The 12,591-nt window shown below is 38.8% G+C and overlaps 1 protein-coding gene across 11 annotated transcripts in view; it reads right to left on the reverse strand.

The window, feature by feature from the left end:
• Window positions 1–12,591, reverse strand: part of TENM3 (teneurin transmembrane protein 3) — a 399,040-nt gene that overhangs the window by 227,938 nt on the left and 158,511 nt on the right. The window contains exon 1 of one of the 11 annotated variants that reach the window (XM_033160990.1): window positions 4,453–4,600. The exons of the other annotated variants lie outside the window; for them this stretch is intronic. The gene's annotated coding sequence lies outside the window, so the exon portion shown is untranslated. Of the gene's footprint in view, window positions 1–4,452; window positions 4,601–12,591 lie in introns of those variants that run through there. 11 annotated transcript variants of the gene reach the window in all.

The raw sequence follows: 12,591 nt of genomic DNA on the forward strand, positions 1-12,591 counted from the left end.
CACCCAGCAGGGGTTGCGGCTTAATAATTTTCAATCAAATTTTAACTAGCTTGAATTATTAGATGAATGTCAGCAAAGTCTGATAGAAAAAGAACCCAAGAACTACTAAATAAAGAGGTGAAATCAACGCAATGAAAAGGAGGTATTAAAATTGTATAAAATCAGCAATATAAAAAATTAAAAGTTTACTTCCTTTTTCACTTTTTGCACCAGCATAGCCAACATGGTCACTGAGCTAACGTAAGTAGAACCTGTTAATAAACCTGTGGGTGTCTTCTCTAGCCAACCTGCCTTCCTTTCACAAATGATTGCCTCCTACCCAAATATTTTTGAACTTCTGAAAGTGTTTTAAAAGCATTGTGCATAGTGGGGGGAGGCTGCTCTGTGGTGTGTGTGAGAAAAGATCTAGATCTGCCTGTAATTGCTAACACCTGTTTCTCCAGGATTAAGGGTACAAACCTATACCTACTTACCTGAGAGTAAGCCTAACCAAACTCAGTGGAACTTACTTCTGCATAGACATGTATAGGATTGCACTGGAAAATGATTTGTTTTTTATTGTTACCTTTACATTTAAAATAAAATAATTAAAACTGGTAGAAAGGCATGCCGTTTATTGTTATAAAACTTAGAAAGTGAAACTGCTGACCATTCACAAAGTACTGTGGAGATCCGTAGTACAGTACCACTTTTTAAAACGAGTATATATTATTGACACACCAATCTTGTACTACTGAAATCAGACGAATTAACTACTATCACCCTTATTCTAAATATATTTCACTCAGTAATAAACACCACTAAAGTAGGTGAGGCTTAATCTGTGTTGTGCAAAAATAAGAATTCCTAAATACTTTTCTATGATTATGATCCCAGTCTGAAGCTCCACCTACTTCACATGACTTTATAATGGTGTTCCAGTTTTGTTTTCCTACCTAGCTGTTTTGGGATATTGTCTAAAGCTTGGGTGTTGGTAGTTGTTGCATAATGACTCTGGAGAATAAAAATTACTATCCAGTCTGACACCCTTCATTGGCAACACTTTTGCAGGTGGTGGCATATGCAAGCTTTCAAGTTAACACAGTTCAAAATGGAGAGCAGCTTCTACAAATATCTTAAATAAAAGAAACACATGAATTAATAATTCTCACTGTGAACTTATGCCTGTTCTGCCATATTGCACTTACAACTCTAAAACTCTAAATTTTCCATCTGGCCATTTTGATGCACAGACCTCTCTCCAAAAAAAGTAAATATGCACTGTTACTTCATGTACTTAGAAAGTAATGAAAACTTGAAAGGTTAATTAAATTTGCTTGAAATACTGTGAATATTTATAATCCAACCATTGAATTGGTTCCATTCAGTTTCCTATTTTCAGAAAAAGGAGGCTCATTAGGACGCATGCCTAAAAAAGGTTGGGAAACAAATATAATCAAAATTTTCCATCAACAGGCCTTTAAACTAAAGCTGTAGTGCAATTCATTTGCAATTTGTACATATTTCTCTGTATAGAAATATTTAAATGGAGCCCTTAATAAAATAATGGGCTTGTATGTTGCTGCAAAAACAAGATGCAACTCTCCAGTCACTCCTTCTACTCTTGTACTTGAGCTGCTCTTATTCATTTCATTGGGGCTCAAACTGGTCTCAGAAAGACTTTACAGTGGGCTGTGCTCATAAAAAACTGTTCTACAGTGAAAGGGAAAACAAAGTTCCCAAATTCCCATTCAGAGGAAACGAATTCTGGCTATCGTATTCTGTATATACACGGCATCAGCATTTATTTCCAGGAAGGTTGGTTAAATTTGCTAGTCACCATTGTTTAGTTCAAAGAATGGGCTGAAAAGGAAAAGGAAAAGTTATAAACAAAATGTGAAGTTCTGTATTCTGATCCTTTAATTGCTGATCTTAGCTGAAAAGGGGTCTTTTTTCAGCTAATTGTGTAAGTCTTGTTAAATCTTTTGAAATGCACTTCAGCAAATGCAAAAATACAGCTCTGAATAGGTTCTTTAATTTGGGTCATTTTACATTACTTGCAGTAGTGATGGGTGCTTAGCAACCCTTCTCTTGTGAATCTTCTAAAGAACTGAATACCTGGCATAAAGCATGTAATCTGTCATACACCATTAATTATCAGGATCACTGTATTTAGACAACTACTATCACTTCAAAAGAGAAATTCTTTCCACTTTAAACTGAAATTACTTTAAATTTCTGTGTCCAAATATGAACTGGAGAAGAAAAGAAACAAAAACTTTTAGTGTTGCCGTAATAATAACCAACAGCTAATTAAGTAAAAGATCTACATACGCTTCCCCCTCAAAATTGTAGAGATTTGCAATGTGAATTGCTAATTTATGAAATTATCTGCAAAAGGAAACTGTACTATATAACAATTAGCCCAATCATCTTTCTGAAACGAGCCAAGTAATTTTTTTTAAAAAAGTATAATAGCCTTACTTAATATATTATAAACATCAAAAAATGTGGAAGGAACATATATACATCTGAGTGTCTTATAGTTTCCAACAGTTTTGCAAAGTAATTTCAAAAATCTACAAAAATTGAACAAGACAGGCCACCCCATGGTTTTTAGGAGCAATTACATTATCATTAATATAAATATGCAAATTTACTGACTCACCTTAATGGCAGTCTGTAAAAAGATCAAAAGGTAACACTGACTCATTCCACTAGGCAATCAATACAAATGATATGCTGTGTATGCAGTACAAGATATATACAGGTATGTTTGCAGTGCTGGATGTTCCAATCCTTGAGGACTTTTCTCACATAATTTCAGTCAATTTATTTTGCTGTTTAAAGGGCCTTCAGTGTTAAGGCAGGTCCTACTATTTATTTCCCTTGTCTTCCTACTTTCCAAATTCCTGACCAGGTCAGTAGCAGATCCGTCTTTGCCTGAAGGTCAGCAACGTCTATTTCCCACCCAACTACTGTATTCCTGAATTGACTAAAAGCATTCTTGAAAGAATTTTTTTGAAGATGATAGCCAGAAAACAGAAACAAAGTTAACAAAGAGAAGCTGTCCAGGTTTGTTTGGTGAGATAGACCACTATCCCTTCAAAGTTCCTCAAGATCCAGTCCGCATTTCAATTTTGAAATCAGCTTGAAGTATTAGCTATATTAAAGGTTGAAGAAACGTATTAACTGCCACCACTGTATGCTTATGTAAAAACACAATGTGCATGTAATATGGAATGTGCATGTAAAAAACAGAATTCATAAAAAAACATTCTGTATTTTAACATGTTATATATAGTGAAGCTAAACCCAAGAATTGTCCAAAATAAGTGGAATTCTAATAAACATTTTCCTTAAAGTATTTCCAATAGCTCTCAACTAGCACATTAGACAAATAGCAAACAGTGGTCTCTGGATGCTTCACTCAAACATTTAAAGTTGGAGAACAAAAGGTTTATTTTTGAAAATGAAAACCTTGGCTTGTAGAACTCCAGACATGAATCTGCTTTCAATTACTGAAAGTATTTCCACTTCAGTGGAAAGGGATCAAATCTTCAACTACACCATCTTTAGGCAATGAATTTGATTATATTAAGCTCTAAGAACACAGAATGACTTTGTAACACAGTCATATATTCTGTGTATATCATGTATTAGTTATATGAAAGAAAAGGAGCTATAATTATAAATAAAAAGCACTGGAATTTGCAACTGTTTACAGCAACTCTGATATGCCTTATTTTTTCCAGATACCGTAATAAATGTCAAAGAGTAATCCTGAGTTTACAGGAAACATTTAACAATTATTTCTAAATCAATCCAGCCTGCTTTCATGCTGTTTTAAGCTACACTACATTTGCAGTTATAAAGTTAGCTCTGTGGTTATGGACTTTGTTTTTAAAGAAAAGCCTGTCTGCTAACCAATGCCATACATGAGGTCTGCTATTCTCACAAGCGGGTGATTCCGTAATTAGAAATATTTTATACCCTGCCCTTTAAGAATGCCACGGTAGATTTGCACTAATCAAGTCCAAAAGCCTGGAGGAGTCCTGCGTAAAATCTTAGCTACATCAAAAGGCAAGGATGGCGAAACGTGGTACTCCTGAAGCTCGAAAGGAATTACTGTGAATTTCTATCTAGGGAGACGGAACCCCATGCTCGCACATGAATGAAATTTAAAGTGCTGTTAAGGACAATAGGCTCACTCGCAAGAGAACAGCTCCTTGCAACAGCATCTGGCAGGCAGAGCGATCTGCAAAGTTAAGCCTGTGCCTTCGCCAGCTCTCCCTTCAGCCCTTGAGGGGTTAAAAAAAAAGCCACCTCGTTTCAAAAGCCAGCATAGCCTCTCCGCACCGATTCAAAGAGAAGCGGAGCCTCCTCCCTCCCATTCCAACGCCGTACCGGAGCAAGCAACACAGAAAAGCAGCAGCAGCAGCAGCAGAGCGAGGAAAACCCCGCTACATTTACCTAGAGCAGCGCTCGCGGTTCTGCCTGAAATATTTCTAAGTGGCTCCACTCGAGGTGAGAAATCGCACTTTATCCCGTCTCGGCTTGTAAGGTCAACAGGGTTGCTTCGCAGTCACCCACCTTTCCGTGGCGATTCCGCTGTCTGGTCGTGACGAGCCGAGCGCAGCGCTTCCAAGTTGAATCAGCCTATAATGTATCATGTTACCGAGCCTGGCTTTCTCTTCAGGCACCGAGCAGCAATCAGACATGATAGGCTGAGGCTCCTCTGTTTACACCCAGGCGGGGGGAGGAGGGCGGGCGAGGCGTCCCTTAACCCTTGCGAGGCCGCGGCTCGCCAGAGCCTCCCGCTTCCTCGGGCGATTCTTAAATCACTTCTGATGGCCACAAATGTCTCGCGCTCTGTCGCTGTTCCCGGCACGTACCACGCCAGAGTGCCTCCCCCCCCCCAACGTATTGCACACACACACTCGCCAGCCTAGGCTGCCAAGCTGACGAGCAGCATCAAAACAGTAGCTTTTCCAAAGACAGCACATTAAGCCTTAAAGATTTGGAAAGGAGTTATTATATATTATTTATGGCAGTTCAAAAAAAAAAATAAGAGCATAAAATCTGGCTGATAATGACGGGCGCTTAAAAAAAACAATAAAAAAATCCCCGAGTGTGCGTTATACGTCTAGATGGAAAGATTTACTTCCTTCCGAGCGCTTCAATTCCTGGACTGTCGGGAAAGAGTCTTTATCCTGACAAGACTGAAATTGTAGCAGCCCGTTCTGCTCTCCACATTTGCGTGCCTCGGAGAAGTCCCTGAAACGGGGGATAGGAAGGAACATGCCACACGACTGTCAGTTCTTAAAACGATGCCTCTCGGGTGTAGCTTTCCAGTCGAGATGGAGACAGCCATAACGAGATGTGATTAATACAAACATGTTGCGAGCTTCTATGGTCCTGCAGCATTTTCACACATCCAGCAGCGATCAAGGACTTCCAGGTTTTGCATTGCAAAGGAATGCAGAATGCGTGAAAGGATGGGGTCCACTTGCCTTTTCCATGTGTGCTTAATTCTCATTAGCATTAATGACACACGCATCTATCCAGAAGATGATGGAATATTTGGGCCAGAATGCAGGGAGGTAATGATCCAGAGACCTCACACTAGCCATTTTTCTTGGGCAAGCAGTTTGCACAAGTCTCTCCTGTGAAGAAATTCAAGCTACCTCCACTGAATTTATTATGTGTAAAGGAAGACAAGGTTTTTTGTTTGTTTGTCTTTACTCATTGTGCACAGTTTGTTGAAGAGTTACTGTGTTCACACATGGAATTTCACTTTTGTCCCCTTTCCACAGTTATTTCTAAATTCTATACTCTGCACCATAAACACCCATCTGCTTTGCTCACAAGCCAAAGTACAAAACTGCATTACAATACTGCAGTACAGTACAGTATCTAAAAAGCCCAGTAAAAATATACGCGTACAACAGCTTTAAAGGGCTTTGCAGTTTTAAAAATGCACAATGCTCCGGCCCACGGTCCTAGAAACGACAACACACCATTTCCAGGTGCATTTTTTTTAAAAAAAATCTGATTAGATGTGTCCTTATTTTGTTTGAAAAGGTCTATCAAATGTAATGTTTCAGCACAGCTATTTCCTACATTACCTGGATGAAACACAACTTTATGAATATTCATCAAATTTCCATCACTACAGGAACATAGGAAGTATAGGAACCTGACTAGCATTCTCCAATGTTTGAGAAATAGATATTTACTAGTCCTATATGGAGATGCCAGGAACATGGGGCCCTCTCCATGCTCCATACTTAGCTACAGCCCTTTTCCTTTACTGCATGCCAGGTATGTACACAGCGTTCAACCTGTGTCTCAAACCAGTCCCAACATGGGTCTTAAGGAAGGGTGAGTAGCCCATACAGCTGAATCCTACTTGGAGCACAGAAGAATATGAGGACCTGCCTTTCTCCAGACAGTTTCTTCCACCAACGCAGCAAGCAGCTGCCATCTGGACATGCCTGCGTAACTAGATTAAAGGACTGCAACACAGACAATTGTAAACCCATGATATTTATCCTGACTCTCCTCTTGCTCATGCAACAGCACCTCATCTCAGCTGCTATAATATTCTGCATGTTGGTCTTGGCTCTTGCCAATTCAGAATGTCTCCACTACATTCACCCCCACCCCCACCCCTTAGTGGGGTCCATTTTCAAACATCCATCTCCTTTCATAGTTTCCTATTCTATATTATTTATATATTATACACACATTTAAGCCTATTGGGAAGGTTCTGTTTTAGATCTGTGTCCTTTAGAGAAACTAAATATGACCACAATAATTCTCAAATATTTCAAAATATTACCTGACTAAAGATATTGTTCATCAATATTCTATATGAAAGATGTAAAATAAATAATAAAGTCAGAGTCCACTTTAAAGTAAAGATGTGATTCACTATTATTAAACTAATTAAAGCAATATCAGTAACAAAGAAACCCCAAAAGCTAGAAAAAATTCCAGTCATAACCACATTGAAGTTATATTATTCCCAAATAAAACTGAAGTATTAAGAAATTTATTATCCAATCAGTTATAAAATATATACAGGCAAAATTAAAACGACCCAATTATTTTAATTTGGCTATCAAGTACCAGGGCAACATCACCTTCTCCCAAGGAAAGTATGACATTTTAATTTCAAATAATGAGGATCAAGCCAATTAGCATGTGTGTGTCTCCGAACTCCTTGTCATGCAAGTAAAATGTTGTGGTTGTTTTTGTTGTTTTCAATCTTGTTGGTTGAAGATGAAATAGTAAAATAAATAGTAACACTGGAGATATAATATCTAGAATATAAAACTAGTTTCTTTTTAAGTCTGCATCATGATTTTGATGATAAACTCCATTTTGTGTCAGTACTCTAGAGTGGAAAATATTTTTTCCATCTCGTGAACATCTGTATTGCACTAAATAACAAGAAGCTTCCCTAATGTCACTAAGGGTCAGGGAAGACAGAAATATGTAGATACCATTGGCTGCACTGCTCTGATCCTACACAGAAATAGGGCAGATACAAAAACCTAGAGAGGGGGAAAAGAAGTAGGGTCCTAAAAAGGGCTCTGAAAAGGAAGCAGGAGGCTGTCATGGGGTAGTAGTGGAAGAAAGAGTAGCAGAGTAAAATGATGAAAAAAGGAAAGCGGCAGAGAGAGGAATTTAAGAAGGGAACGAAAATTGGGAGAAGGAATAGGTCAGGCTTCCTCAAACTTGGCCCTCCAGATGTTTTTGGCCTACAACTCCCATGATCCTTAGCTAGCAGGACCAGTGGTCAGGGATGATGGGAACTGTAGTATCAAAACATCTGGAGGGCCGAGTTTGAGGAAGTCTGGAATAGGCAAAGTGGAGAGGTGCACTTTGCAGAGAGTTGTGGAGATGACAAAGGAACTTCACATATTTTAAATAACTGACCACATCCTTGACGTTACCCCTCTTTCTTAAATTTTATAATGAGTCCACTAACTGCCCAGGAGAAATTGAAACTGCAACCACATATATAGTTTCTTTAGAGTATTTATGACCTGTCATCATAGTAATGATTCCAAGGCGGGGTACAATAAAATTGCAATAAAAACAAGCTATCATTTCAATTAATACTAGCAAGAAAGCAAGTAAAATCAATGAACAGCATAACTAAGGAATGGTTGCAATTCTAAACTGAACAATTAATAATCCATGAATGGTTGAACAAATCAGCCATATATTAAGCTGGTACTGGAAAATAAACAGGAGCAGTGCCAGCCAGACATCTGACGGGATGGTTTTCCACATACAGGGCATCCCCATGGAGAAGGTCCTCTCCTGCATGCTGTATAAATTTTGCTGATAGGGTGCTGTTATTTAGGAGCCAGCTCACATTCAATTTTGCTTATTGCTTATATGACCACAAGGTAAATTTTAATTTAGTAAGCTGGATGTTGGAAAAGAGTAGAAACAATTATGTGGGGTAAATAAAGATTTGCAAGTTGGGGTTGCTCTGCATAGAAATTGAGAACAAATGTGATTAAATAATGCTGCAATACAGCATTTGTTGACAAAGGATAGCTCAAGGCTTTCAGTGTCAGATTACCATCTTATGGGGAGGGGGATTGTTCCAAGAAGTTGTTTTATTAGGGGTCCACAAATTTTGCTTTGGGTTACCAGGTAAGCAATAAATAGTGGTCACCATTGAATCCACCACATCATTTGTGCATGGAAGATGATTTGGTGGAGAGAAGCATGAGCCTCTCTCATGTTATGCTGAGCTTTAGAAGTGGCAGGTCTCTCACACTACTTCTATCTACTTCAAAGCTCAGGGGCATGGAATAGTGAGGTGAATTTCTTTTTAATACTCTGGGTTCCTGAGGTAGCAAAATCACTTCTGCTTGCTCTAGAGTTCAGCTGTATAACATAAGAAACCTCTACCTCTCCCCCAAATAGGGAGATGGGAAGAAGAGGTTCTTGTGGCACTGAGGAGGGACCCTCTTCTTAGCAAACAGATCTGTGGAGGCATACATAAGGGGCATGCCTATGCAGAAATACTTAGATTTTGCTGCATTTGTGACAGTTGCAGTCCCAAGTGAAAATTACATACTATCTTAAGTTTTAGGAAGCCATATCATGTAGGAACAACATGACTAGATTTTACATTTATTAATTGATATTTCTCATTTGGGGCGAACAACAAGTCAAATAAGTAGTTTAGTATCAAAATCCTACCTGACTGGTAAGAAAATTGGCCCAGCACTATCAAGTCATTGTCATACCACCAATGCCACAAATTTGGTCCCAATACAGGTTTTGTAGCAGCTGGTTTGCTATAAACAATTCACTGCCTATTACATGAAGTCAGTAATCAAGATTTTCCAATTAACCAGACATGTCCAGAATTTAGGTGCTAAAGGAATGCAGAAAGATTGCGGGACATTTCCCCCACTCCTGAATTGCTTGACACTGTTTGGAAAAAGATACAAGCACCTTAAACAGAGGTATTAATATTTTCCAATTTCTACACATCATAGAAATGTAGTTGTTGCTTTTTTTTTTTACAATGCAATAACATTAATAGCTTATAATCCTTTGTGATTAACCAAGACCCTGGGTCTCCTCTTTTCCTGTTGCTCCCAGCTTCCAGTTCCCAGCAGATAACAAAAATGCTCATTATTAGCTCCCAAGGGCCCCCAAAGACTTTGTTTTAATATTCTTCTAATTTGTATTATTAAATCTCATTTCATTTCTATTACTTAGTCCATAAGACTATCCATTTTAGACCACAAATATTCCTGGTTATTATAAGGATTGATTGTTTCCTTGTACTGCAAATGGGTGATCACCCTCCTAAATAGCAACTTTAACTAGCATGATCCTATTTCTCATTCTAATCCTAAGCTAATAAAAACATGATATAAAACTTGGTTATTTTTTGCATCCCTTTCTGAAATGATTTTTGCAATGACAAGGGTGTAAAAATGGTAAATCAGGCCAACTCCCTTCCCCGATCCAGTTGCTTATAGCTAGACTAATCACAACATAATGTGGATGGGAAAGTGTATTTGGATGCATTTTTCATTAAACATATAAGAGCATATGAAGCTGCCTTCTATTAAGTCTGAAAATTGGTCCATCTGCCTCAATATTTGTATATACCATACACCAGTAGTTTTCCACATTTTCAAACAAAAGTCTCTTCCTGATCTACTTGGGAGATCCCACAGACTGAATCTAGGGCCTTTTGGCTCCAAAGAATGCATTCTACCACTAAGTCATGGCCTTTCCTCAAAGCTGTATTCCGGTGCTTGCTGAGCACAAATGAACCAGGCTTATAGACCATCTAGCCCACTGTTACCACATCTATCAGTCCTGCTCATCCTCTCTTTTCTAAGTCACTTACTTTAGCTATCTTCTCTCCCTATTCTTTAGCTTTTCTGTTGCTGAGGCAGGGATCTTTTTGTGCACAGTTGGGAAATATACAGGTGAAACTTGAAAAATTAGAATATTGTGGAAAGGTTCATTTCTTTCAGTAATTCAACTTAAAAGGTGAAACTAATAAATGAGACAGACTCATGACGACATTCAAAGCAAGATATGTCAAGCCTTTATTTGTTATAATTGTGATGATTATGGCGTACAGCTGATGAGAACACCAAATTAACAATTTCAACTTTGGGGTTTTCATCAGTTGTGCGTCATAATCATCACAATTATAACAAATAAAGGCTTGACATATCTCGCTTTGCATGTCATGAGTCTATCTCATATATTAAACTCCAGTAGCTAATGAAAACAATTGCTTACATAAATGGACTTTTCCACGATATTCTAATTTTTTGAGTTTCACCTGTAGATGGTTGGAAATGTGTAGCTAATGTGCAGTTGGAAAAATGGATGGGGAAACTAGACACATTAGGTGTGTCTGTAAGTGTAACAGGCAATGTCAGGGACAATGTGTACCTAAATTATAGAGGGGTAGAATGTGCTCAGTTCCCATGCTTAAATAGCTGAAAACCAGATCAAAACACCTTCCTTTTGGCTGCAACCTTCTCTGCTTCACCCTCAGGCAAGTAACACTTTGTCACATATTTGTAAATACCCTTCAAGTGCTTCTGTTATTGCACCTTAGGCCAATCTCACACCCTATGTTTCTTCTTCAGCAGCCAATGCAAGGCAACTAGTCTGGGGTCCCACTTAGTCCAGAGAACTATTACCATTTTGGCTTTGCTCACTAACCTCCTCCATCTTCTAGTCAGGCTTTTCAGATTGACTAGACTAATCACAGGCCTGGACTGAGTCTAAAATAGACTCTCTAGAATCCCTCTAAAAGAGTTTCATTGGGTTGCAACTTGATTCTGAATACAATAAAAATACTCTGGCAGAAGGAACTGAGCAGACCATCCTGCTGAGTTTAGAGCAGACTCTACATATCTGACTATGCTTTGACTCCACTGAGCCATCTGGAGGAAGAAGCAACTTGTGCAGAGTTTATTGCTTTGTTATGGATTTTTTAAAAAATTCATTTTAGGCCAAATATCAGTAGATTTGTCTCAGAGGAAGGTGTTTTTCAGATAACCAGCATATATTTCAGTACATCTACTTGGATGTTAGTAGACGTGGCACTATCAAAATAGGTTGGAACATAAACTTATATCTCACTGTCCTTTTGTTTTGGCAGGTCTCAAATGCTTTGGTCTACCTAGTTCAGTTTGTTGGGACTCTCTGAGCAGCTGCAGCTGCTATAAATTGAAATAGAAAGGGTAGGAGAAGGAAGGATAAGGAAACCTGCAGGCTCTTAAGAAAGAGTTTGTACTGATCCTACAATATTTTTCTAAACTGAGATAGAATGAACAGTGAATCTTCACTATAAGAACTTAGTAGAAGCAGGGCTAAGTTCTGCTGAAGGGCTGGACAAGAAGACACCCAAATAATAATACCCTATGGTGTCAGGAGTTGTCCTGTTTCTTCTGTGAGTTAACAGCAATCAGCATTAAAAGTCTGCAGAGCAGGTCCTATTGACCATAGCTGTCAACTTTCCCTTTTTTGCGGGAAATTCCCTTATTCCAGCGCCGTTTCCCACTGCAAAGAAAGGGAAGGTTGACAGTTATGGCCGTTTCCCAATGCAAGAAAAAGGAAGGTTGACAGCTATGCTATTGACTATGGCATAAAATGGACCAGTTTAAGCCAGCAGCTGAGCTGTGCTTAACAGGCATGCTTGGTGAAAACTGGAGAAATCAGGTATTTGAGAGACACCAATGTTGGCAGCACGAAGTTGATGAGGCAGCAGGACTAGACAGATAACTTTCAGGATGACCCAGTAGCCCTTGCAACAGTGTGCCATTGAGTTGGAGTTTACCTCAATGCAAGGGCCATTGGATTGTCCTGCTAATTATTGCACAGTCGATAATGATTCCTGTGGAGAAGCCACCACTGATACAGGATGTAAACAAGGTGCAAAGAATACTTTGTGTTCATTTTGGCTTTTTAGGGTGGAGTATCTGATGGGGAATTTGTGCAGTTGGGAAATCTGGTTTTGAAAAACCCTGTGCTGAGGCCTCGTTCCAGATGAATTTCCAAGCGCAACCTCCCAGTACTAGTATAAGACCA

This window comes from Lacerta agilis, chromosome 9 (assembly GCF_009819535.1).
Source record: "Lacerta agilis isolate rLacAgi1 chromosome 9, rLacAgi1.pri, whole genome shotgun sequence".
Classification (NCBI taxonomy): Eukaryota; Metazoa; Chordata; class Lepidosauria; order Squamata; family Lacertidae; genus Lacerta; species Lacerta agilis.